Here is a 27,078-nt window from a genome sequence, read left to right as displayed (position 1 = left end):
TGCATGGACTTTCCAACCCACTATGTTGTTTCCGTCTACAGCAACATACACTTTTGTAAACGTAGTCCTGCCCAAACAAGAGATGTTAGACATAAAGAACCCACGGATCTCTATATCCTTTCCCCCATAAGCCTTTGGAATTATATCAATTTCAGAAAGAGTAGTATCAGTAGACCAAGAACTGTTGAAAAGAGTGTCTGAAATGATGGTGACTGGTGCACCAGAGTCAGCCATCATGTCAACAGATTTGTTACCAATCATAACTGAACATGAAGGCTCGACCACACATTCTTCTTCTGAATTTCCCCACGTATCAATTGCCAAAGTCTCCTTACTTTCTTGTAAGTTTTTAGACAAATCTATAGAATTGATGTTAAGGTTCTGAAAATTAGACTCAATGGGGGCAATGTCAAAAGAAGAAACATCCATCTCATGTTCAAGTAAATTATTCATTGCAATGGAACTGACTTGAACTGTACGTTTTGTCCTACACACACTGTGCTAAAATGACCAAATGTATGACAATTAATGCATTTCTTTCCTAACGCAGGGCAAACAGGACTGTTACTTAAGTGTGTTTTTCGAACCACACCTGAAACAAACTGTGGAACTTTTTCTCTGTGGGTTTTTGCTAAACCTGTTCTTGAAAGACACGGCATTGACAGATAATTCATTTTGAATTGAATTAACAGGTAAAACATTATCTTTTGACATACGTTCTGAGGAAATGATACTTCTCTCTATACTTTTTGCCATATCAATACCCTCTCGTAGAGTAGGATCCCTGCAACTCAAGATGCGTTCTTGTATTTTCTTGTGACAACACCCATATACAATTTGATCCCTAATAGACATATCTAAAGATGTACCAACATTACATTCTTCAGACATATTCCTGAGTACGGAAATAAAGTCTTCCACACTCTCCTCTAGCCTTTGTTTCCTTTTTACAAAATTAAAACACCAGGTTGCTCTAAAGATTTCCTGCTTAATCTCTGCACAGCGTCAGTATACACATTCCAACCCTCTCCAGAACCTGGTGGAGGTAATATCACTGGTAAATTGTCATAAATTTCCCTGTCAGCACGTCCTAAGTGACTGTAAAGTAAGGCCAATTTTCTCTTTGCAGAATACTCCTCTGCATCTATCGCAATCAAATGATTCTCAAAGCTGCGAAACCACGTTTCCAAGGTTCAGTAGGCTTACCATTTGTGGGCAAGAAATGATTAAATTGAACAATATGCTGATTGTTAGCCATAATCCAATTAATGGGTGTGTTTCCCAAATTGTCTTTCTGTCTTTAGTAAAGATTTATTCAAATGTATTTATGCCCCAAATGAGTAAAAGTTCTCTTTGTTAATTCTCTCCTTTTTTTTAAATAAAATAATCCAAAGTGCATACCATGAAGTGAGAGGTTAATGTGAAAATCAATGTGGATTAAAACACACCATGTAACTTGTTGCCGGTAATTCTCTGGCTTATCACGCTGCCGTTAAATGCTTGCGCAGACAAGCTGCAAAAATAAACTGTAGCACATTCCTCCCTTCGCGCTTCACAGTTAATTAGGCAGAAGTAAACATGAGCACATTCCTCCCTTTGAGCTTTACGCCAGGCTAAACACCAATAAAATGGCCTCTTTCTGACGTTGCGCTATGACGTCATGCATTCCAAGCCTCGTTCACAATCTCCGTGAATTTTAAGCAGAGTGCCTCAAAAACGCTTAGAAATCAATAATGTGAAGATTCTTTGTCATAAAGGTATCGCCGAGGGATCAAAATGATGCTTTTTCGATAGATCACGAATCAGTGCAGGCACAATGGTTCCTCTGGTAAGTAAAATCCTTATACTTTAATGAGGATGGTGAAATGCTGACAATTAGATTAATCCTCGTCGCCAAAATGTAACATACGAAATCCCCGTTGAAGAGAAGAATAACTCCTGACGAGGTAATGTTTCCAGGGAATAAGTTTATTCATCCAAATACAGCATTACACTGGAGTGCTGCCGTTCGCCTGAAGATCCAACCGCTGAATGAAGTAAGATCAGCAGGTGGACCAACGGGAGAACAACACCACGAGGGATGCATCTTCAAACTTGTACAGGTTTGAAGATACACTCCCTGCAACGACACATACACGAGCAGCCTGGAACCTTATTGAAAGTTCCAAGTGACACAATGATAAACATAAAGAACATACTAATAATAAAGTAACACGAACCTCATTACAAGGGTACACTTAAAAATGAGAGCACCATGTACTAAGTTGGACTCTCACAGGGGGATTGATCACAGCCATGCCCCTTAATTAACCTCCTACTGCACACAGCCAAAGGCCGTTTGCAGCAGGGGAATGATGGCTGCCAAAAGCTATGCGGAGCAATGGGTCCACCCAGGTTTAGATGCAGGGACTGTCCGGGAACCCTGCAACCAGTACTCGCCGGTGCACAGCAAAAACCGTGCTCAGCGGAGAGTTGGCAGAATATGATCAAAAGCCCAAGAAATTCATGGAAAAACCAAAGGATAAGGTGAGATTATAGTTAATTATGGTAATAAGATCTTTTCTTATGTTTAAAAGAAACATTGAAATTCACTGAAAAACTAAAAGTTACAGTGATGTTATGGTTAGGTGTTGAAATAGCATGAAAACAAATGTTTAATTTATGGAGCTAACTAGAACTTGCTCCACCACCATGCACTGCTTACAGGGCTGGCTTTAGAACTGGTGACACTTGGTGCGAAAATCATTTTACGAGATGCCCCCATGACCACCTCCTCGGACTTCCTCACTACCACTGGGCATCTCTCATATTTTAAATCACCAGCAAAGGGAGAGTGAGTGAGTGAGTGAGGGGAAACTTATACCGCGCAACTTAGCCCAAGGGAATCAAGGCGCCATAGGGTGACTTTACTAAAAAATAATGTATATCTAACTAAACAAACACATTTCAACAACTACAGAAATAGATGATGAAAGACTGGGGCAAAAACACAGAATGTCCTAACCTATTTTATGCAGTTTGCATGCAGCTCTTTGATGACAGTTCATAACAGTCACTGGTCTTTATTAGGGTCGTATCTTATACACTGCGGTAAGATAAGGATCTCTGTGACAAAAGCAGTAATCCACGCAGCTCTCCACATAAAATATAGGTCCGCGATTTGCACTGTATGTGTTCTTTGCAGCAAGGATATTAACCCTCTGTGCTAATTTATGGCATGACAAACGTGCCCCTAGACAAATCTCTGATCTCTATCCCTAGCAGGAACATTAATCACAAGAATTATCTGGACATTTTTAATGCTGCCTGAAATTGGACGCACAAAGAATTCTGCTGCCGGTGTTTTTAAATTGTAAGTTATTGCTAAAGACAGAAGCCCCTCCTACCACCCCCCAGGTCAGCCCCCCTCCCCAAGTCAGCGCCCAGTGCGTCAGCACCAGTCACTCTGCCCTAAAGCCAGCTCTGACTGCTTATGAACTCACAAACATCAGGCATGACAAGTTAATGACATCATTGGTGACATAAACAAAGGATAATGTATACCTCTCCCAGAGCAGCAGGGCACCGGGGGCTGAGGAGGGCACAGAGAGGCAGTGAGGAGCCGGACCCCTGCAACCAGGACAGGGCCCTCTCAGGACCAGCAAAGCGCTCCGAAGCTCATGGTGGCAAAGGGGGCAGCAGAGATCGCAGTCCAGCAGGAGGGTCTGGCAGTGCAGGGGTCGCAGCAGCCAGACGGACATGGACAGAGCCCCCCAGGAATAAAGACTGCACCTCCAGATACAGAGGATCGTGCCAGACCCCCTGGGCAGGATTGTTTTCTTTATAAGGATGAATTACATCAGAGCCCTGCGGAAGAGCAACCTTTGGACTCACTCCCTGAAGACACTCACCCTCATAGGTAAGAAACCCTCAGAGACCACCCTTTGGACTCACTCCCTGAAGACCCTCACCCTCATAGGTAAGAAACCCTCAGAGACCACCCTTTGGACTCACTCCCTGAAGACCCTCACCCTCCTAGGTCGGAAACCCTGAAAAAACAGCCCTTCCTCTAGGTTGGGGATACATAGCAGGAAGTGAATCTTAATGTAATAGTTGTTCATTCGTCAGGCAAATAAAGCGGGTGGAACAAGAAATAAATATTTCCAGCCATTACAAAACCTTGGCTGCCAAATTCGGTTGTTGTACTAATTAATAAAAATAAAAGTGTGTGTTGTATTGTTTCCGTTTACCTGCCACCAACAATAAAAACTAAAGAAAATGTAAACTGTGGGCCTTAACCTCCGTTAAGAGTTATGGAATAAACAGCACTAGGTGCAAGGGTGCCTGCATTGAAAGGAATGATTGTTTATGTACATGTTGTCCCGTCCTGTAAATACACATTCCGTAATGGCTATCTGTTACTTCTATGTGGGCTGCATTCAGCAGCACACGTAGAAGTAGCAAATTGTCATTATTTAATTATTGTTTATGTGCAGGAAGGGACACCTTCCTGCACGTAAACACTCTTTAAAGGTGTTTTTATCTTACAGCACACATTTTATTTCTCCTTACTTTGCCATTCTAATTCCTGCTCTTGCATCGTGTTAGTTTTCCTAGAATGTTCTGTGTTGAACTGATGTTTCTTTGGAGAAAAAAGAACTAAACTGCAAATGTGTAAAAAGTCTTACCTCGTATTGTGAGGTCCTAATGTGTTGTATCTAGGCACACCACCCCAGTGCTCAAAGTAATATAAAAGTAATTAAAAGTATTCTGAAGAAAAACAATGTGCAATTTAAACTGATTCCAAAGCATATACAAACCATATACAAACCAGTAAACAATTGCAACTTCAACCACGACTGCATTTCCTTGGACAGTCTTGCATTTGAGCGTATATTCTACTTACCTGTGCTAAGTCCTGCTTGGTTCTAAAATAAAACATAAGTATAACTTTTTTATACTTACCTAATTGGTCTGGATTCCGTCTCTGAATGTGTGGTAATATGTCCTTGATTGAGTGAATACAATAACTGCTTAACACGCCCTCTGGACCAGCCTAACTACTTGTCCACACTACCACAAAGAGAGCTGTTTTTACTTACCTAATTTAGCCTCTGCTATACCTCTATGGACTCTCTGGACACCATACCTTAATTTGGTATAGTATACAGAGAGCCGGCTTACTATATTAGTGGATCAGTGGTGGGATGTAAATCCTTTTATCTATTGGACGAGCTTAGTCAACCTCTGATCGCATGATAAGAATCCAAAAATTGTATTATGTACAACTCGTTTTTTGAACTTACTATTTTTTCCAAATTTCTAAAAGTCTTGTAAGGGCCTTTTGTTAAGTCCCTGTAGCATGTTTCAGAATAAGTAAAAGTCACTGAAGTTAGGTGGAAAGTATCTGGAACTGTGAGTGTAGGTCTTCCAAAATGAACCCGATTTTAGAAATATAATGAGCAATCCAGGGAATATGGCTGAGGAGCTCGACCTTACCCCTTACTTTAAAGAAGGCAGACCACTGGGTGAAGACAAGAGTAACCAAGACAACCACTGGGGGTCACCATAAGAAATGGGTCATAAAGCCTCCTCAGGGGAAAGAGGGGGACAAACCCAAAGATAAAACAAAAGAGTCTACTAAAGGCCCCCAAAATCCTGGCGAGGGCCCACTTATGGGTACAAGGGGAAATAGTTTGGTCCTGCAAAGGCCAGGTGTTTCCACTGTAGCAAGAAGAGACACCAAACTGGAGATGCTGCCTGTCCCAAAAACAAGCTCCTAGTCTCCCATCTGTTTCTACTGGTATGGAAACTCTCCAGATGGGATCAATATTATGCCCAGAGCAAATCAGGGTTCACACTGAGGCTGTTTTAGTCTCTGAGGGGGAGGGAAGGTTAGCCACTTTGGTTGTCTGGCCCCCTAATTTAAAGAAATACCTACAGTACCCCTTAGTGAATGGGACTAAGATAGAAGACCTGAGGGACACTGGTGCTAGTGTCACTATGGTGAGAGACATGCTGGTTTCCCTAGAGCAATGCCTAACTGGAACAAAACTACCCCTTTACCAATGATGACAGTGTCACCACTAAGTATGGGTGAATTTTGAGGATCTGCGGTCCTTGAAATTGCAAAAAAATTCAGCGAATTTTCCGGCGAACTCGCAGATTTTTTTGCGAGTTGCCCCCTAATCAACTGGAGCACTTTCTACTGGCTAATCAGTAAGTGCTACCTCGTTGGGTAAATGTATAGTGCTTTTCGTACACTGCAGCTGCGTAAAGGGCCAGAAGATTTGTCTCCACTGACCATGTGTGCCTGTAACTTTGCCACCGCGCCTAAAGGCGCCGAGGTCCCTTGAGTGAGCTGTCCATCATAGTTGGGAAAGGGCGGGACGATGTTTGATACCGCTCGTGTGTGGTGCCAAATGGGCAGGGCATCTATGGCTGTTAACATGCCTCTTGTGTATAAAGGGTCAGAGAGCGAGCAGGGCAGCAGGTGAGGAGAAAGCAGCCTCCTGATCACAGGAACTACACGGGGATTGCGCTCGAGAAACTCATGGAATCAAAGACCTCCCTCGAGTATTACAGCTAATTTTCGACGGCAGATATGGGGTTAAAGCACACTTGCCCAGCCTCGACCGTGCTCACTAATGTTTTGGGCTGATTAAAATGTTACTGAATTTGAGCTTCAACTCGGGCACCTGCTTTATTTATATCTGTAAGTCCTTCCTGTTGAGGTTTAATTTTTGTGACAGGAGCCTCGTGCCAGAATGAATCCTGCCCTGCATAGTTATCCACGAAGATGCCACCGTTTTGTGCAATACCTCGAACTCAACTGGAGTACTTTCTACTGTCTAATCAGTAAGTGCTACCTCGTTGGGTAAAGGTATAGTGCTTTTCCTACACTGCAGCTGCGTAAAGGGCCAGAAGATTTGTCTCCACTGACCATGTGTGCCTGTAACTTTGCCACCGCGCCAAAAGGCGCCGAGGTCCCTTGAGTGAGCTGTCCATCATAGTTGGGAAAGGGTGGGAAGACGTTTGATAATGCTAGTGTGTGGTGCGAGGCCAAACAGGCGAGGCTTCTATGTGTGTCAACATGCCTCTTGTGAATAAAGGGTCAGACAGCGAGCAGGGCAGCAGGTGAGGAGAAAGCAGCCTCCTGGTGACAGGAACTACACGGGGATTGCGCTAGAGAAACTCATGGATTCAAAGACCTCCCTCCAGTATTACAGCTAATTTTCGACGGCAGATATGTGGTTAAAGCACACTTGCCCAACCTCGACCGTGCTCACTAATGTTTTGGGCTGATTAAAACATTACTGAATTTGAGCTTCAACTCGGCACCTGCTTTATTTATATCTCTAAGTGCTTCCTGTTGATGTTTAATTTTTGGCCCACAGGAAGCACTTACAGAGTTAAGGCAGGTGCCGAAGTTGAAGCTAACTTTGTGACCATTTCAGAATGGCGCCTGCAAGCTGCCAGAGTTGAAGTTGCTTACTTACAAGTTGCAAACTATTCTCTGACTCTGCCTTGGGCACCCGGCTGTTTAGGGTCAGGACAGGGTCAGAGAATAGTTGCAACTTGCAAGTAGGCAACTTCAACTCTGGCAGCTTGCCGGCGCCATTCTAAAATGGTTACAAAGTTAGCTTCAACTCGAGCACCAGCCTTAACTGTAAGTGCTTCCTGTGGGCCAAAATAAAAATCCGCTCGTGAGCGGATTTGCGGATTTTTCGGCAATTTCGCGAGATTCGCGGATCGTGAAATTGCCAAAAATCCACAAATTCCGCGAGCGGAACAGATTTTTGGCCCACACTTAGTCACCACTAACCATGTCATGGCTATGGTGATATTAGACTGGCTGCCTGCTTTGAAATGATCTTGAGACCTCATCATCGGCTGAGGTAGAAAGAAAGACACATGTTGCCATGCTGCAAATCCCGGAGATAGCGTGTGTTAAGACAAGAGCACAGTTCCAAGTAGAGGGTGAAAAAGGAGGATCGAAGACTAAGATGATGGCCTACCTCCCAAGAGGAAAGGCATGAAGACTGGTGAAACAGTTTCCACACAGCCAAAAGATCAGGACCCCTCTCCTCAGGGAGAGTACTTGTCAGCCCCAGCTGGAACTGAGCCATGGAGCTTGAACCTTATGAGGTAGAGCTCTTGGGACCAGGGGACCCTCTAAGGAACAGCTGTGCCTTGGGCAGCAAGTCTGCCCCACTTTTGAAGACCTGAGGCAGCAAGCTGCTGCACAAGAGCAGAGATAGTACCTCAGTTGTACAGGGAGTTCCTACTCACTTTAGCACATGAAGTCCCCCTAGCTGGGCATCTGAGCCAAACCAAAACTTGGGAAAGATTGGTCACCCACTTTTATTGGCCCCGGATGTCCCAACAAGTGAAGGACTTTGTAAGCTCCTGTCCCACCTGTCAAGCCAGTGGCAAGACAGGAAGATACCCAAAGGCCCCCCTAATTCCACTACAAGTGGCTGGGGTAACCTTTGAGAGGGTAGGAGTGTATATAGTGGGTCCACTTGTACCTCTCACAGACTCCGGAAACACATTTATACTAGTAGTAGTGGATCATGCTGCTAGGTATCCTTAAGCCATTCCCCTTAGAACTACCAGAGCCCATGTGGTAGCCAAGGCCCTCATTGGTGGCTTCACCAGGTTAGGGTTTCCTAAGGGGGTAGTATAAAATGAGGTACCAACTGCATGTCTGCATACTTAAAACACATGCGGGATGAGTGTAGAGTGATCTAAAAGTTCACAACACTTTACCACTCACAGACCAATGGCCTTGTTAAAAGGTTTAACACAGGCATGATAATGGGACTCCCTGAAAAATGAAAAAGAAAATGGGATGTTCTGTTTCCTTGCCTGGTTTTTGCCAAACGAGATGTGGCTCAAAAGGGAGTAGGGTTCTCACCCTTTCAACTTCCGGTTGGCCACCCTGCAAGGGCACCACTCTCATTTGTGAAGGAAGGGTGGGAGAGACCCCATCATGTACCAAAGCAGGATGTGTTGGACTATGTACTAGCCCTTCGATCCAGAATGGCAAAGTATATGCATTAAGCATCCAAACACCTTGAGGGCAGATAGGATCTCCAAAAGCTGTGGTATGACCAACAATCTGCACTGGTAGAATTCCATCCAGGGCAACAGGTGTGGGGTTTGGAGCCAGTGGCACCAAGGGCCCTCTGGGACAAATGAGTGGCTCTTACCCTATCATAGAGAAAAAGATTGAGGTCACTTACTTTGTAAACCTGGCCACTATCAGGTCCCCCAAATGGGTGATACATGCGAACAGCCTCAAACTCTATTCTGACATGGCTGATGTAACCATTCTGATGGTCACTGATGAGGATCAGAAAACAGAGGAGTGAACTTCTCCCTGACCCCTCTCCTACAGCCCCCTCTCTGACCAACAGGATACTGGCAGATTGGCATGGCCCCTGGAGCAAAAGAAAAGACAGCATTCTCCACACTTGATGGGCACTTCCAGTTTACTGTGATGCCCTTTTGTCTAAAGAATGCCCCTGCCACCTTCCAAAGTTTGGTGAATCATGTTCTTGCTGGGCAGGAAGGCTTTAGTGCAGCTTATCTCGACGATATTGCTGTGTTTAGTTCTTCTTGGCAGGATCACCTGGTCTACCTGGGAACGGTTTTACAGGCCCTGCAAGCTGCAGGCCTAAATATCAAGGCATCTAAGTGCCAGATAGGGCAGGGAACTATTCTGTACTTGGGCCACCCTGTTGGTCCAATCTCTTCAACCCAAAATCCAGACAATTATGGATTAGGAAGCTCCAACAACCCAGACCCAAGTCAGGGCATTCCGTGGCTTGACTAGGACTATAGGGATTTGGGAAGGGATATAGGGCCATTCTGACTCCCCTCACAGAACCCACCTCCAACAAGATGCAAAAGAAAGTGAACTGGACAGTTGGCCCTCAAAAGATTGTTGTCACCCTAAAAGAGGCAATGTGCTCAGCACCTATTCTCAAAGCTTAAGATTACTCCAAGCAGTTCATAGTGCAGCATGATGCATCCAAACCGGGGATAGGACCGGTCCTATCCCAGACAAATGAAGATGGACAAGACCAACCTGTTGCTTTCATAAGCAGAAGGCTACTCCCCAGGGAGCAGCGTTGGAGTGGCATGGAGAAGGAGGCCTTTGCTGTGGTTTGGTCACTGAAGAAGCTGAGACCATACCTGTTTGGTACTTACTTCCTAGTCCAAACTCACCACAGACCTCTCTGATGGCTAATGAAGATGAAAGGAGAAAACATAAAACATTTATGGTGGTCCATACCACTACAGGGACTGGACTTTACAGTGGAACATAGACCTAGGACTTCCTGTGCCAATACAGATGGCCTTTCCAGGTTTTCCCACTTAGACAATGAAGAATTTATTGGGAAAGGTTACTCTCGTCCTCTTTCACTGGGTGGCGGGGAGTTGTGTAGGAAAGTGCCCCTTTTTGCATAGTTACCCACCCACTTTTTGCTTGACATCTGATGCAACCTGACTTGATGTGCCATGTGTCCCTGCAAATTGTGTTCCCTGGACCTGTGTTCTTTCTGAAGACTGCAGCTTTGTACCCACAATTGACACTTCTGTGGCCACAGGTAAGTCCCTTGTGAAGGTACCATGGGTACCAAGGGCGCTGTGTCCGGGGAAAGCCTCTAAATGCTGAAGCACCTTAAGTGCCACCCTTAGAGGCCCTGTACCTTAACACTCACACACTGCCATGGCAGGCTGCTTGTTTTGGTTCAGAGAAAAGTAAACAGTTTACATGATACACATCCCTTTTGTCTACGTGTCTGGTTGCGCTGTTTCGCAGCTGTATCTGGAGTTTCATTGCGATCCATCGCTTTTCACCTGACCTTCTGTATGCTTGCAAAACTGAACCCACGTACATACATACACGCTATTCCAATCATTGTGTTACCCGTACCCGTGATCGGAGCGTTCAAGCACGTTCAGCGTACATTCAGGTCAGTCCCAGGACTTTGTTGCCTTTTTAATTTTTTTATGTTTAGCTTTTTTGAATGCGCCTCTATCCCCATGTTTGTTATTTTAGGTGAGGTCTTCAGCTGGACTCCATGATTGTGCCTCGGGTAGACGGTGTCAGCCTCTGTTCGATTTTAATTTTCACCCGGTATTTTTGGTCACTGTGTCTGGTCTTTAAAGTCCAACTCCTTGTTTCAGGAATTCTCAGCTAATCGTCATATCACAAGACACTGGCAGTTTACTACCCTGCTTTGTGCATTAGGCATTTTCATGTTTTTGTTCATCACACACACTCGGTCCACTCTGTCTCTGTTTCTATTGGCTCACGTCTCACTCCCTGTTTTAGGGTTCCGTCGTGCATGGGCATTTTGCAAGATACTGGCATTGGTTCTAGCTGTAGTAAGTGTCAGCTCTTATCAAGGCATTCTTCATGTTACGTTCGCGCGCACGTTTTCTTTAAGGGTGTCGGCTCACTTCGTGGGGCGTCCAGGTTTGCTGTTTATGTCACTCATTCCTGTCACTCAACTGTAATTCCACCACTTTCCGCACATTATTTTGCTCTGTTTCAGATTCACATCTGTGCACAGGGTGTTCGTGCATTCATTCTGGTAATTAGGCTGCCGCGGGAACTGATGGCTTTGTATAATGTTTATGCATAATAGTTGTGTAGATAAGCCCGTATTGTCATTTTTTAATTGTGATTATTATTCACTTTTCACTTGCAGTGACCCCTGAGGAAGGGACACTAAGGACCAGATGTAGGTAATTCCCATTTACCGATTCTAAAATACCGAATTTTACTGATTCGGTATTTCAGAATCGGTAAATGGGATGTAGATAAAGATTTGGTACATTTGACTGAATCGGTAAAATTCGGTATTACCGATTCGGTATTTACTGAATCGGTAATTCCCCTTCATTCCAATAGGCCTGGAGGCCCATAGGAATGAATGGGAATTACCGATTCAATAAATACCGAATCGGTAAATATCGATTCGGTATTTACCGAATCGGTAATAAGGGGACCATTTACAAGGGTGGCAGGGTGTCACATTGACACCCTGTTGCACCCCTGAATAGTGCATGGGTGCACGTGTAGCACACTAAGGGTATTCATGTCTGCCACATGGCACTTTCAAAAAAAGAAAATAATTGTTTTTTTAAAGGTATTCGGTATTTAAAACCAACTTGGAGTTGGTGGTAAATAACAAATCCTTAAATGACAAATGCACTCACTTGAGGGCTCCCTACATTAAGGATTCGGTAATTTACCTAATCTGTATTTACGAATTCGGTAATCTACCGATTCCTTAAATTACCGATTCGGTAAATTACTGAAACCTTGAATTAGGCCCCTACAATTCAAATGCCTAATACCGGTCAGTAACAGCAGAAATTCTGAAATTTCGGCCGTTACCGACCGGTGTAGGGCTACCTACATCTGGCCTATAGTCCCTCAATGCATTGGGCCGAATGTCATCAATCGCCAATCTTTGTGTTCAAATTGGCATAATGCTATGTTTGTGAAAAGTGTTTTCACGCATTGATTATCATGAAGTAATGATAACTGTACTAGCATCTATTTAACCCCTTGGCCGCGGCAGTAATTCCACCGTGGCGCTGGTGGGGTGGGGGGGGTCGGGCGGCGCCACCAGGCTCGTGATGGAACCACTCCGTCACGAGCCACGGGCGCGCTGTGCTAGTGACGGAGTGGTTCCGTCATGGCCCGCCCGCTCATCAATTCAGGCGCACAGGCGCGGAATTGATGCAGCGTTGGCGGATCTGCGGCTGTGGCGTGACGGGACCACTCCGTCGCTAGCAAAACGAGCCCGTGGCTCGTGACAGAGTTGTTCTGTCACGAGCATGCAACGGGTTAATGATGTTCAATTTTTCGTTTTATTGACAATCCAATGAAAACCTATGATGATCTCGACATGAGATGTTTGTTTCTGTCATATATTGCATGCATTATCGTTTACATTTGCTAATAAGTTGGCACAGTGGACACAATTTTCCTACAGTTGTGCACATGGTTCATTCGTGACTATTGTCTTGAATCATCACACACGCTCATGTTACATGAGGGATTGGCAGCCATCTTACATCGTGTAGCACGCTTGAGTCTGATTCTATTTTTAACAATTTATTTGCATTCATGACTATCGATTTGTACTTCATAGTGTGCAAGTGACAACCTCATATTCATTACACATCCCTGTGCGACATGCCTGCAACCGACTACCTGAGGCCTAGGTAAGCCACCCCTATAGCAGGGTGCACTAGCCCTAAGGTCAGGGTACAGTGGCTTGAGCATTATACCCCTAAAGTGCCTCAGCCCGTTCTTAGACATTGCAGGCAGATTTACAAGCCCTTTGCAACAAGTTTACGCCGGTCTTGCATCACTTCTGACGTAAACAATGTGCCGCGTTGCAACATATTTACAACGGGACTCATAAAGGGAGATACATCACGTTGTAAAGCCCTGTGCTACATTATACCTGCCTAGGTATAATGTATGCAAGGTTGGTTTACCCAGGCAGGAAAGGGTCATAAAAGTGACGCAGTGAAATCTACAAGATTTCACTTAGTCACTTTTACGACGCCACTGCGTCAAAATCTTGCACCTGCTTGAAGCAGGCGTAAGGAGTGACGCAGCATGTTAGGAATAGGCATTCCTAAACATTGCTGGAGTTGCATCGTACTTGCAGCCCAACTCTAGCAATGCGTTCCCCGTACGCCAAAAAGATATGTCACACATCGTTCTATCCTTGCACCACGGTGCGCCACGGCGAATCCATGGTGGCACAAGGGTTTCTTTATGTTTTGCAATTTAACTTGCGCATCCCTGCTAATATGCAGGGATGCGCCTGTTCTTGTAAATCTGCCCCTGCAAGCGTAGTAAAGCCATACAGAGTATATGGTCTTGGAGTTGGTCATTACAAACTCCACAGCTCCATAATGTCTTTACTAAAAGCTGGGAAGTGTGGTAGCAAACGTCTCAGCAAATTAAACCCACACTGATACCAGCCTTGGATGTAATATAAAATGCACTCAGTGGGCATCTTAGAGATGCCCCCTAAAAATTGACCCGCCCTGGTGTGATTCCTGAATGGTTGCCCACCATTTGCCACCACCGGACAGGTTTCTGGATCCCTGGATAGAGAGCCTCCGCTCTCTGGGTCCAGAAACAGTGCACATCCTGGGCAGAGGTGTCATGCTTCCTCCCCCAGGATGGGATGGGTCCCTGAAAGGGGTAGTTTCAAAGGTCCGCAACCTTTGGAAGCTGTCCCTGTCCTTTTGCTGCTTCCTGCAACTGGCTTCCACTGGTTCTGGACCCCACTTTGGGCAGGAGAATTGGCAGAAAAACCAAGCTAGGAAGAGAGGTGTACCCATCTTTGCTAACCCCACCCCCCCTCAGGTGGGGTAGGCGAGGTGAAGAACACATCTCAGTTCCCACCATCTTGATGATGGGGGGACTCAGATAATTAGGCTCATGCCCCTCCTAGTGAGATTTGCATAACAGTGGGTGTACCCACCCCAAGGAAGGGACCCGACCTGCACGCCACTTTAAACACCGCTAAATGTAGCTTTTTGGGGGAACCTTGCCTCCTGAGATTCGAGAAAGAAAGAAGAAGGACTAAAGAGCTGTGCTGACCCAAGAAGAAGAAGAGGACATCAACTGCTTTGGCCCCAGCCCTATCGGCCAGTCCCGTCTCTGACCGGCCTGAAGTTAGAACCCCAGCGAGTCCAGCAGCCAGTGACCCTCAGAGCTTGGAGGACCTGCCCTACAACCCTCTTACAGACTCTGTCTCCCGTGAGCACCGGATTTGCTCAAGCAAAAACTCACCCAATGAGTCCGCATTTTGGCGACAATGTGATTCTCCACCCAACGCCCACAGCCCGAGTTTGAGTGGCCCAACAGCACAAGGAGGTTTCCCCAGCGATCCTGACCTGGGATCGGATGATTTCCAATGTCCTGCAAGCCTCAAGATGATGCTTGCAGCCTCAACCTGAAGGGTCCCCCTGACTGCGAAGGGAACTGGTAGGAAAACCCGACCGCAGAAGACACCCCTGTCCCCGATGGCCCATGGCCTTGGGTGGCCCAAACGACGGCATCCAGGCATCCCCCAAGATCCCAACTTACCTCTTCAGCCGATGGTGGAAATCAGGAAGTCTCCCTGCCCGAGCCTGCAGCAACTTCGCAAAACCAATAGTTTCTATTGAAAAGCATGTCCCTGACGTCCTTTTGGCAACTGGTGGTGCAGCTCCTGTGATGGTCGTTGGTCCCCGCAGTGCTGACCTTAACCCCAGGAGCCTTGCTCCCACAACCGAGTGGCCTGCACGTCAGCAGTCCCTCATCGAAGGCCTGCTTAGCCCCACTGGCTAACATTGGGCCTCTGCACTCTGCACCTGGCCGCCCCAGTGCCGCTGGTGGTGCAACTTGAGTGCACCACTCGTAATTTGTGTATTTATCCGAAAAACTGCTCAGACTTTGCACCCATAGGAACCGATGTTAAGAGATTATGGGCCGTATGTATCAAGCACTAATGGGTTTGCAAACGCTGACATTCGCAGAATTTGGGCGTTTGGGAACGCATTATTGCAAAATGACATGTATCAAAGAAATCTGCGTGCAAAATAAGGAATCACCAAATTTGCGATTCCTTATGTTGTGATTGCATTTAAGGAATCGCAAATTTTGCGATTCCTTAAATGCAATGTATGAAGTTTAAAAAAAATGCATATTGGCCTTAGGGAATCGCAAATTACCACCAACTTCAAGTTGGTGGTAATTTGCGAATTAAAAAATTCACTTTTTTGCATTTTTCAAAGTGCAATGTGAGCCACATACATGCCCTTAGGGGCATGTATGTGCGCCACATGTGCACCCATGCTGATTTCAGAGGTGCAAGACACTCCTGCACCCTTGAAATTATCCTCAATTTGCGATTCTCAAATTGCGAATCGCAAATTGAGAATAACTTCCCATTCATTCCTATGGGCCTCCTGCCCCTTAGGAATGAATGGGAAAGTATTCCTTAATTGCGATTCGCAATTTGCTAATCGCAGTTAAGGAATACTAAGAAATCTCTAAAAAGTTGCGATTTTGTACATACATCCCTAGTGGCGATTCTCAAATAGCGATTTCTTAATGGGCCTAAAAATGTGTTGAACTGATGTTTCTATGGAGAAAAGAGAACCAAACTGCAAATGTGTGAAAAGGCTTACCTTATATTGTGAGATCTTAAGGTATGGTATCTAGGTACACCACCCCAATACTCAAAGTAATCCAAAAGTAACTAAAAAGTAATCTGAAAGTAATTATTGTGCAATTTAAACTGTTTCGAAAGCCTTTGGTGGTTGACCTCTGTTTCATTAACTACTTCGTTTAAGTAACATTTGTTTTTTAACTGTTTATTTGGTCTTATCCTTTCTTACCTCTTTTAATCTTTGAGCCAGGTGATTGTTACTGCTGGTACATCAGTGCATTACACTGCCCCATTTGCTATTTTTAATATTGCCAGTTGAATTTGTTTAAAGCTGTTGAATTTGAGTTTGTTGTGCTCTGGGTTTCCTGGGGAGTGAGCTAGCTAGCCCCGCCTGGGCTGAAGATAGTTTTCCTGGTTCTGATGACTAGAGAGGTCATCCTGAGTTTGTGCGTGTTCTAGTCGTCAAGAGGGGAATGCTACAAAAAAAAATCGCTGTGTGGACGCGCGCAGTGGGCGTGTCTAAGGCAAGCCCGTCCACGTCCCTGAAGCATCCATCGCCAGCCACACAGTAGGTGTCCTCCACTAATGTATAGTAGAGAGGAGATTTTAATTTTAGACCTCACTAAATGCACAGGGAATGGCAGATGGGATGTGGCGCCGGAACATGGGAGGGAATGTAGTCAATGCAGTTTTAGGCAAGCGTCTGGGATTATGTGCACACCTCAACCGTCCGGTCATTAAGATGGCCATCCCGGACGACTTTAAAATAATCAGGGCTGATCGGAGATCGGGGCGTGGTGGTGGAGTTGTAGTGGTGTTAAGAGAACATTGGAATTGCCAATGGAATGAGTTAGGGGAACTGGCGGAATCTGAAGCACTGGATTTTTATATCAGCGTCTCCCCGCAATATACCTTAGGGGAGTCCTGATTTGCAGGCCCTCTGGTGCAGCTGGCGCGTTTCTCAAAGCCCTGGATGATGTGATCATCCCGCAGGCACTTTGCTATTCTCATTTTATCCTTCTCGTGATCTCAGCATCCATGTGGATAATCAAGAAGCTGGGGATCAGCTGAAGTTTCTTGACTCCATCAATCAAGTCCATCTGCAACAATTGGTCACTTACCACCCATCGGGTCGGCCACACTTTGGAAATTGTTTGCTCTAATAGGCCACTATTAGTGCAGGACCCCTTCACGGTGATTTGGTTGGACCATCCCCTGATCAGATTCACCTGGCAAATTCAGAATAAGTCAAAGCAGGCTATGATGGCCAATAGCTGTTAATAAGATCGACCTTGGTACATTTAGTTTAGCATTAGCCGAGTCCATTCACCATGCTGTCAGAAGAAATCGAGGAAGCACCTGGGAGCTATAATAGCCGGATTAACTAAGTGCTGATTACCGCACTCATTCAGTGTAGCCTAGGCATAATAGGAACTCCCCCACGAAGTCTTGGTTTTCCGGCCCGCTAAAAGCAGAGAAACAACAGTGCAAAACGATAGAATGCAAATGGAGATACATGTATAGTCCCGAGGCTAGAGGGATCTTTAGAAGGGCTCAAAAGAAATACTATGCCTCCATTTTTAAAGCTAAAAGCCTCTATTATGTGGAGCATATTTCCCATTCAAGCAATAATGCCAAAGAAATGTTTGCAACTGTTAAAGGCTATCTCGCCCCGAAAGCTGAGATCATTGTCCATACACCATCGCAGGAATGGTGCGAGGAACGTTCAAGTTTCTTTATCAACAAGGTTTGTGCGATACAAGCAAATGTTGGTGCCTGTGGTAACTATCTGTTTGTAATGGATTCTCCTCCTGTGAAGATTCCCACCCCTCCTGTTAAACTGGAGGTATTTGAAGCCATATCCTTGAGTGACACGCTGGCAGCCTTAAAAACTCTTAAATCTGGCTCGCCTATGGATCCCTGCCCGACTAAACTATTGCCAAGTGCAACTGAGGTTATTAACCCTGAGGTTAATACTCTGCTCAATTTATCTCTTTTATCAGCCAGGGTACCTTCTGCCTGGAAACAGGCTATGATTGTTCCCCTGAACAAGAAACAACCACTGGACTCAGCACTTCCTTCTAAATATCGCCCCATTTCCCTTCTTCCAGATGTGGGCGAAGGTCCTTGAAAAACAGGTCAACAAACAACTGTCTGGCTTTGTTGAACAGCATGAACTTCATCTGGCCAAATCTGGTTTCAGATCTCCACACAGCACGGAACCAGCGCTGGTTGAAATATATGAGGCCATACGTGAAACCTTAGATTCAGGGGTCTGGGCTGCCCTTCAGATAGCAGAGAAACCTGGAGCCAAAGTCCTCTCTTATGCTGATGATACTCAGCTCCTTTTCTCCAGTCCTATGCTCAAACCTGCCTGACCGCAATCTTTCAGTGGCTAATACTAGCCCAATTGAAGTGTAATGAGCACAAGACAGGGATCCTCTTTTTTGGTAACTTCCCTCCACAGTTTTGGTGCTCCTTTTGACCTGATGAGTCTCCCCTGCCTTCGCCCCATGGGTGGCCTACTAAGAACTTGGGTATCTGGTTCAATGAAAAATTGTGCTTTGGCACCTCAGATCAATAAATTATCGGGAATATGCTTTGGTATTCTGAAGGCACTGAAACAATTCTTACCACTGCTCCCCATTCCAGCAAGGAAAACTGTCACCCAAGCCTTGGTAACATTCCGCATTGATTTACCAACGTGTTGTAGGTTTGTCTACCCGGCTACCTTTTGAATACATTTCAGGTTGTTCAGAATGTGGCCAGACTACTATTGAACCTCCCAAAGAGTGTAGGATCAGGCAACACTTTTGTGGCCTCCTTTAGTTGCCGGTGAAAGAGAAGGTGAAGTTTAAAACTCTTTTAATTGTTTACTCTGCACCCTATGGTCATGACCCTGCCAATCTGAGAGCAAGATTCAGGTTCTAGGCAGTTAAGTGGATCCCCAAAGCTTATGGCATGAGTACCCAGGTTTCGCAAGCAGAGGATCGGTGGCAGCTCCCGCTCATGGATCGGTGCTGTACCCTGGAACCAACTCCCGTTGGAGTTGCGTGCTCTGAGTGACCCTAAGGTTTTCAGAAAGAGACTGAAGACCCTAATTTTTATATTGTTTTCTGCTTCTCAGCTAATCAACTGCGGGGGATGTGCCGGGGCACTGCTTGGAGTAGCTGTGCGCAATAGAAGTGCTTTTTAACATTACATAACATATAAAAACCTGAAACGATTGTAACTTCAACATCAACTGCATTTCCTTCAACAGTCTTACATTAGAGAGTAAATTCTACTTACCTGTGCCACTCTTTGGTTGTAAAATAAAACATAGTTATACTTTTTTTATACTTACCAAATTGGTCTGGATTCTGTCTCTGCATGTGTGTAATTAGCCCTTCATTGAGTAAATACAATAAATACTTAACACACCCTCAGGAACTACTCGCCCACACTACCACAAAGAGAGCTGTTAGTAATTACCTAATTTAGCCTCTGCTATACCGCTGGGGGCTCCCTGGACTATGTGCACACTATTCCTTACTTTTGTATGGCATATACAGACAAAACCAAGTTAGCGGGACCCCTAGCGGTTGAATGATATACAAAACCAACTGATAAGAAAACCCTTCTTCACTATAGAAGCTATCATCCAAGAGCCCAGAGGGATAATATTCCCTTTGGGCAATTCTTGAGGCTCCATAGGAACTGTTCCACGTGAGGTGATTTCTATAAGCACTCTGATGTGCTTAAAATTAAATTAAAAGACATAGGATACCCTAAGAAACTCATTAATCACTCTTTTAAACATGCTAGGTCCTATGATCAAGCGTATATGTTGGATATAAATAGGGTCAGTTACAGGAATAAAAATACCAAGGGGCTTATTTATGAGCCATTGCGTCACTTTTACACCGCTGGTGCGTCACTTTTTGTGACGCACCAGCGGCGTAAATAATGTGCGTTGTTGCCTCATATTTACAAAGTGACACATCTAGGTAGATGCGTCACTTTGTAAAACCCTGCACTACATTATACATGCGTCAGGTATAATGTACGCAGGGGGGGGGGTGTTCTGATGCAAGTAAGCCTCATAGAAGTGACGCAGTGAAATCTATGAGATTTCACTGCACCACTTCTAGGACGCAAATGCGTCACTATCTTACGCCTGCCTCACAGCAGGCATAAGACTAAAGATACGTCAGAAATACTGACGTATATATAACTCCTTGCGACATGATGCATCATACTGTAAATATGATGCATCCAGCATGTGGCAAGGAGGCCGCAATGAAAAGTGACATCACTATTTTTACACAGCGATACGTCACTTTTCATAAATGAGGCCCTAACAGAATAGTGTTTGTCAGCCAGTTTTCCGGGGCGAGTAACCAGATTAAAAATATTGTCAACAAGAACTGGTATATCCTAAATGAAGGAGGAGAATCCCAGTTGGGAAAAACCTTTGTTTGCGTTTAGACGCAATCAAAACATGCAGAATTATCTGGTTACTATATATAGGGGCAGTACAGGCATTGGACAGAGCATACTAAATAGTAGCAGGGCTGTAGGGAACCACAAGTGTGGTAATTGCTCGATTTGTGAACACTGTTTAGTGACAAAAACATTAAAATTTAATGGCACCCTAACTACTGCTAAAACCTTAAACAACTCTCGCAGTAAGAATGTTGTTTATCTCCTCATTTGCCCATGTGGCTTTAGGTATGTGGGAGAAAGAAGCCGTGAATTGAGGCTTAGATTACTGGAACATAAATCACCACTTATAACCAGTAAAGAGAATGCTCCACTTACAGACCATTACATTCAAGCGAAACATAGGAACATATTATCAACAACTAGCGATTTTTATCGCCGCGCATCGCCGGATTTTATCGCAGAGAGAACGTGCTATTAGCAATGTTTATTTCCAAAGCAATAAAATATCCGGGGATAGCGGCGAAATGCGTGATTATCGCTGGGAATCCAGCGATATTCAGGCATTATTGCTAAAAGGGACTTAACCTGAATATCCACCTCCCGTTGTATATACAGGCTAAGAAGTGGTCTGGGCAGGCGTTAGGTTTTGAAGATATTTGCGCGTAGCGCAAATTTTTACATCGCTACGCCTGCGTTGATAATAGGCGATAGCGATGTTAACGACTGCTTTCAGTCGCTAACAGGTTGGGTACGACCACTTTGCATGTCATTAGCGATAAATACAAGCAGTCGCTAACTGCTGTTAGCGACAGCTTGCTAATAGGGCGATTAAATTATCGCTTCTTTTTGGCCGAAAACGGCCACAAAAGCGGCGATAATCTCATATTGTCCGCCTTGATAATATGCCCCATAGTTGCTCTGAATTTCGCTGGTTTGTCATAGAAAAAATTGGCAAAAATATGCAGGGAGGTGATTTGGATAGGAAGAGAAACATGAGATAGCAGTGGTACAGCTTCAAATTAGGGACAATAAATAAAGGATTAAATACTCAAGAGGATTGCATGAAATTGATTTCATGACTCCTTTATAGTTTATATCTACTCTGTAGTTAGAAACCATTATGATTGTCATTTTTAGTTTCAGGCACATGGTGAGAAGAAGAATAGACACAAGAGTAAGGTGACAATAAAAATATTAAGATTTAAAACTGGTGAAGAATTTGTTTGGGCTTCATTTTGTTTGAATATGAACATTATATAAATAATCTAATAAATAACCTTTCTAGATCACATATCAAATCGCCATATCGTATATATACGTGTCAAGACGACTTCTCTTTGAGAATTTGTGATTGTATTTATTGTAGAATAACCGTTTTAAGATGGCGGTGCTGTCACAATGGTTTTGGTGGATGTGTTCCACCTCCGGGCCAGGAAGTATTTTTTCCCGGTTCTGATGTGGTCCAAAGAGCGGCTGGACAATATAAAAATATATAAAATGTAATGTAAAATAATCCTAATTAAATCGAATTAAAAATATTGAGTAGAGCTGGTGTCTTTCTAGCATGGCCAGTATTTCGATGGTTCCACGAATGAGGAGGACCCAGGTAGCAGTACCCATTCTAAGATGGTGGGCCCATTCAATCAGACCTCACAGGTGATCTGCGCCGTCTGAACACATAGCAGTGCCGCACTTTGAGGATTGAGGTAACTCCGACTCATGCACTCTTCAGGAATTGAGCCATTATCCTTTGTAATTTAGCCCGTAAAAGGGATTTGTATCTTAGATAGTAACCTGATTTATATTGAAACGGGTCCTGTCTGCCTACCAGACATTGCCCTTTAGGCCAGATTGATGAAAGGCAGAATCTGGAGTCCTTTTCGTTATGTAGATGGTTATGTCAAGAAAATCCAACTCGTGGTTATCTGCAGTGTAAGTGAATTTGAGACATTTGTCTCTGGTATTAATCCACTCGTGGAAACCTCGCAGGTTGTCTAGGGGGTTCTTCCAGATCATGATGATGTCATCTATGTAGCACTTCCAGAATACAATTTTGGAGATGAAGGGGTTGTTATCTTCAATATAAAGGTGTCCCCTTCGTCTCCAGAATTAACAACCCCTTCATCTCCAAAATTGTATTCTGGAGGACAACACCATTAACACCAGAACATTCTATAAACCGACATCCAAGAATAGTTTGCTCTCCTACAACAGTTTCCATCCGCGACCACTAAGAGACAACCTTCCTTAAAGCCAATTTATACACCTGAGGCAGAACTGCAGTGATCTAGGAGAGTGCAAAACACAAGTAAAAGACCTCTGCCAGAAACTGTCAAAGCAAGATTACCCAATGAGAACAATTGGGGAGATGAGTTGGCCTAACGGCTAGGGCGCTCGACCTTGGACCTGGGGAACTGGGTTTGAACCTCGGTAATGACGCTAAAAACATCCTGTGATTCTAGGCAAATCCTTAATCTCCCCGTGCCTAACAAAAATGAATGTGTGTCCTCATGTAACGTAACTGGTGCTATGTAAAGCACTCTGATACCCGATTCGGGTCAAGTTTGCGCTATATAAAACTCAGCAAAAAAAAATACAAAGGTGCCAAAAAAGAGCATGAAATCAACCTAGAGACAGCCTCCTGACGACCATGCCTAAAGGGAAATCGAAAGAGGTACTCAGTTGTGTCACCACATACAGAATAGCCACGAATGAAGTGAAAAAAATTGTGAACAAGAACTGGAGGATATTAACATCAGGCTCTCTGCAATGGCCAAAACCAAGGTTTGCAAACAGGAGAATTAAGAACTTTAAAGATATCCTGGTACATACCAGATCAATACAACAGACCAGAAGAGAAACCATCACCACATCATGGAACATGACTCCCACAGCTGGGCACTACCCTTGTGGTTCATGCTCAGTGTAAATTGACCACAGTCATCAAGGTCATCCAGTTGACACCAGACCTCACATGGACCTTACAACATCACACTAGCTGTAATTCAAAACATATGATCTACATGATCGTATGTCCATGCAGTGAACGATATATCTGGATGACCTGCTGCAAGATACAACAGAGAATCTGCGAGCATAGGAGTATTCTAAAATGTAAGAGAGGAACAACCAAGATGAGCGACCATTACATTGAATTCAAGCATACGTTGGAAGAACTAAACTGGGTAGTTCTTGAGACCTTATCAATAAAGAACTAAAATGCAGAACAAGTCCTCTTCGAAAAGGAACAAAGATGGGTACACCGTCTCAGAACTAACATTACAGGATTGAATGACAACATTCCATGGCATACCCTGGCATAACACAGGAAGAATATTAGAGCCTAATGCCAGTAGAGCCACTCCAGACCGTTAACGATTGCAACTCACCTTTGAATGCGAACAAATAAACATCTGCCATGTCCCATCTCCTTGCAATCACTAATGAACAAATCTCCATGCAGAAGGACTGCAAAAAGCTTGAACCACACCTTATGACTGTAAGATACGAACTTGTTTACCAGCTGTACCGTTAAAAATAGAGACGGATGAGCAAATTCAACAAAAATAATCTAACACCAACTTATTGTTGAAATTGACCACCCATGTTACATCATCACAATGACCTTAGATTTAGGGAAGTTTCAATATTAATTAACTCCTAACAACAAGTAAGTCTTTTCACTATGGCCACTTCGAAAAATGGATAACAACCGTCCCGTACGTGCCCGCGTCACCCGGGGCACCATTTTGTGAGCAAGCACAAGACGCTGAAGCCTACACTGCCAGGTATCTACGAGCTCGGAGCGGTACCTACGACCAAGAATATCTCCAAAACGTATAGTATTACTTTTACTTTACTCTCTCAACCTCTCTACTTATTTCTATGAGGTCACTGTCCCTGCCGCCCCCCTACCTATACCGCTATATAAAATACCACACCCATAAGTTCTATTATAGCTAGAAAAGAAGGGGCCCTTGCTCCGCAACATTATGAGCAGCGCAGGAGCATTAACAGGTCTAGTAGTTTACAACAATTGGAATTACCTATTGAACGAGGGATTAAACAACATGTAATCACCAAGGATGCACAATTTTCTTGTGTAAAATCGAAGGATTAAATAACATGTAATCACAAAGGATGCACATTTTTCTTGTGTAAAGTCTATGTAGATATCTTGCATTTATTTATTTTCTTAACCCTTTAATACTTAAAAAAATATATATATCACGGCAGACATTATCGCAAGAGTTGCCTTCACATGAGTGTTACTTAATGCACTGATCTAAGGTACCACCACAACTTCTCCCTGCTTCTTTTCTTTTTTCTTTTTTCCACAGTTATATATACTACATGACCCGTAACAAAAATAAAAGGATTGGTGAGTCATTGTCATACCTAAGCTGTAAATAAACAAGCCTACACAACCACAGGTCCTGAAGAAAGCTCCCCCGACCCGTCTGGGCATATATATGGGGCTGAAACATGTTGACCACTCACATGGACAAATGAGTGCGTTAGATTGGTAACTTGTCTTCCTACTCACCACATTGTTTTTACTTTCCTACATTCCAAATTGAATAAAAAATGTTACGTTTGGTAATGAAGGCATTTTTAACTCACCTTACTTGATCACGACTTACCACTTATCACTGATCACAACTGTAATACCAGTGGCTCTAGGTCCTTGGTAACCATTCTTAAATCCTTCTTTGAAACCCCAAAATAATCTCGATGCGGCCTCAGTGTCTGAATATGCTTCCAATCAGCTTGACAAAACCTCCAGCTTAGTTGGTGTATGGGCCCTTTGCCGCAAATTGAAATGACTGACCTCTTCAGAGTGCAGCCCAATAGGGAAGGGGCCTGACTCCTTTAAATTATATTGCCTTTGGGTCCCGGCAAAGGCATGCTTGGCCCACCTCCTCCTTGCGTTAAAAGAAATTCTGTCAGAGGCGCCTCCCTTCAGTCTCCGAGCCCCTCCCACAGACCGCCCCCTCCGTCTGCCTACTATAGAGCGCAGAGTGTACAGTGAGCCTCGAGCGTCCACAAGAACCTGACCAGCAGCTGGCGGTGACGCGGACAGAGCAGAAGCCGCCTCTGTAATGGTGTGAGTGACCGGCGAGTGAACGGGTGCATTTTCTTCTTTGCCCTCCTCACCCCTTCAACAAATGGGGACACACATGCAGCCTCTGCGTCTGAACGGTGCACGCTGCCTTCCGTTTCGGCCGTATGAGCCCCACCCAGGCCTCACCAGGGACCCAGGCTTCAGTAGGTCATCTCTTCCTGCTGCGCATAGTACGCGCATGGCCTCCTTAACCTCCTCAGTACCCGCCATCCTGCTCCCAATAAATATTCTTAACTAATGACGCAGCTACGAAAACAATACTAAGACAATATTAAATCATTACCTGTCCGCCGCCCTCTGATGCAAGTTTTTTTTCCCTCCCCGCTAGATCTCTATAAATAGAATCCCTCACGTGCCCCGGCATTCCTTAATGATCCCTAAATCGCACCTGTGTGGCCTGTTCCATTGTGCGAAAATACCCAGGGGGAGACAGGCTTGCGCTCTGCTCTCCCTGGATCCCCTCTCGCACAATAACTCATGACCCACAATTTCTTTATTAGCAAAAAAGGCCACTTTATTAAGACAGGTGCATAGCATAACTTTAAATAACACATCATTACAAATAGATCATAAAACAATCCCCAAAATCAGCTTGACGTAGCTTCAAAACATAACCACCAATGGTGATCAAGCATTCCTCAAAAGAACTGAACTCATGATAAGAGACCCCCATAATTTTCCTTTCATTTGCTTTCCCCCTGTTCTGTATTACTCCCCCTCACACCTTCCCCCCTTGAGGGATGGATAAGCCCGCACAAAACTGTCCACCCTTAAGGATCCATAAATTGCACCTGTGTGGCACGTTCCATTGTGTGAACATACCCAGGGGGAGACCGGCTCGTGCCCTGCGCCCCCTTCTTGATAAAGATGGTCTAACCAGGACAATACCATCGAAAAGAGTCAACGCCTTGACTCCTAATCTGTGTTGTTGGCTGGCACAACAGATGAAGTATTTCTTTGCACTCCAGCTTTAACGTGATCTTGTCACTGATAGGCTTTTTTGATGACAAAGTGCAGTGTCTTGTAGATACTCTCTTTTCTTATATTTACTTTAATTTATTTTTTTCCTTTATTATGTTTTGTTTTTATATATGTAACCCGTGTATTACACATTTACTATATGCAATATATGGGTTTAGATTCCCTTTGATATTGGCTTTTATTGAAATGAATTGACAAACGTTTTTTATGGTTTTAATAAATCTATAAGTCTATGTGTACAACTTTATTATCACATCTGTGTAGTGGGTTGTATGCCGTTACAACGCATACTTTTACAATGCATGCCATTACAACGCATTTTTTACAACGCAACATCCATTGCAACGCATT

At 44.3% G+C, this 27,078-nt stretch overlaps 1 long non-coding RNA gene across 1 annotated transcript in view; it reads left to right on the top strand.

Moving 5' to 3' along the window:
• Positions 1-1,692: 1,692 nt before the first annotated feature.
• Positions 1,693-27,078, top strand: part of LOC144766572 (uncharacterized) — a 110,456-nt gene continuing 85,070 nt past the window's right edge. The window contains exon 1 of the long non-coding RNA XR_013597842.1: positions 1,693-1,828. This is a non-coding gene — a long non-coding RNA (uncharacterized LOC144766572). The remainder of the gene's footprint in view (positions 1,829-27,078) is intronic.

This window comes from Lissotriton helveticus, chromosome 7, assembly GCF_964261635.1.
Source record: "Lissotriton helveticus chromosome 7, aLisHel1.1, whole genome shotgun sequence".
Classification (NCBI taxonomy): domain Eukaryota; kingdom Metazoa; phylum Chordata; class Amphibia; order Caudata; family Salamandridae; genus Lissotriton; species Lissotriton helveticus.
Note: the sequence above shows the minus strand (reverse complement) of the source record. Positions and strands in the feature narration are given on the sequence as shown.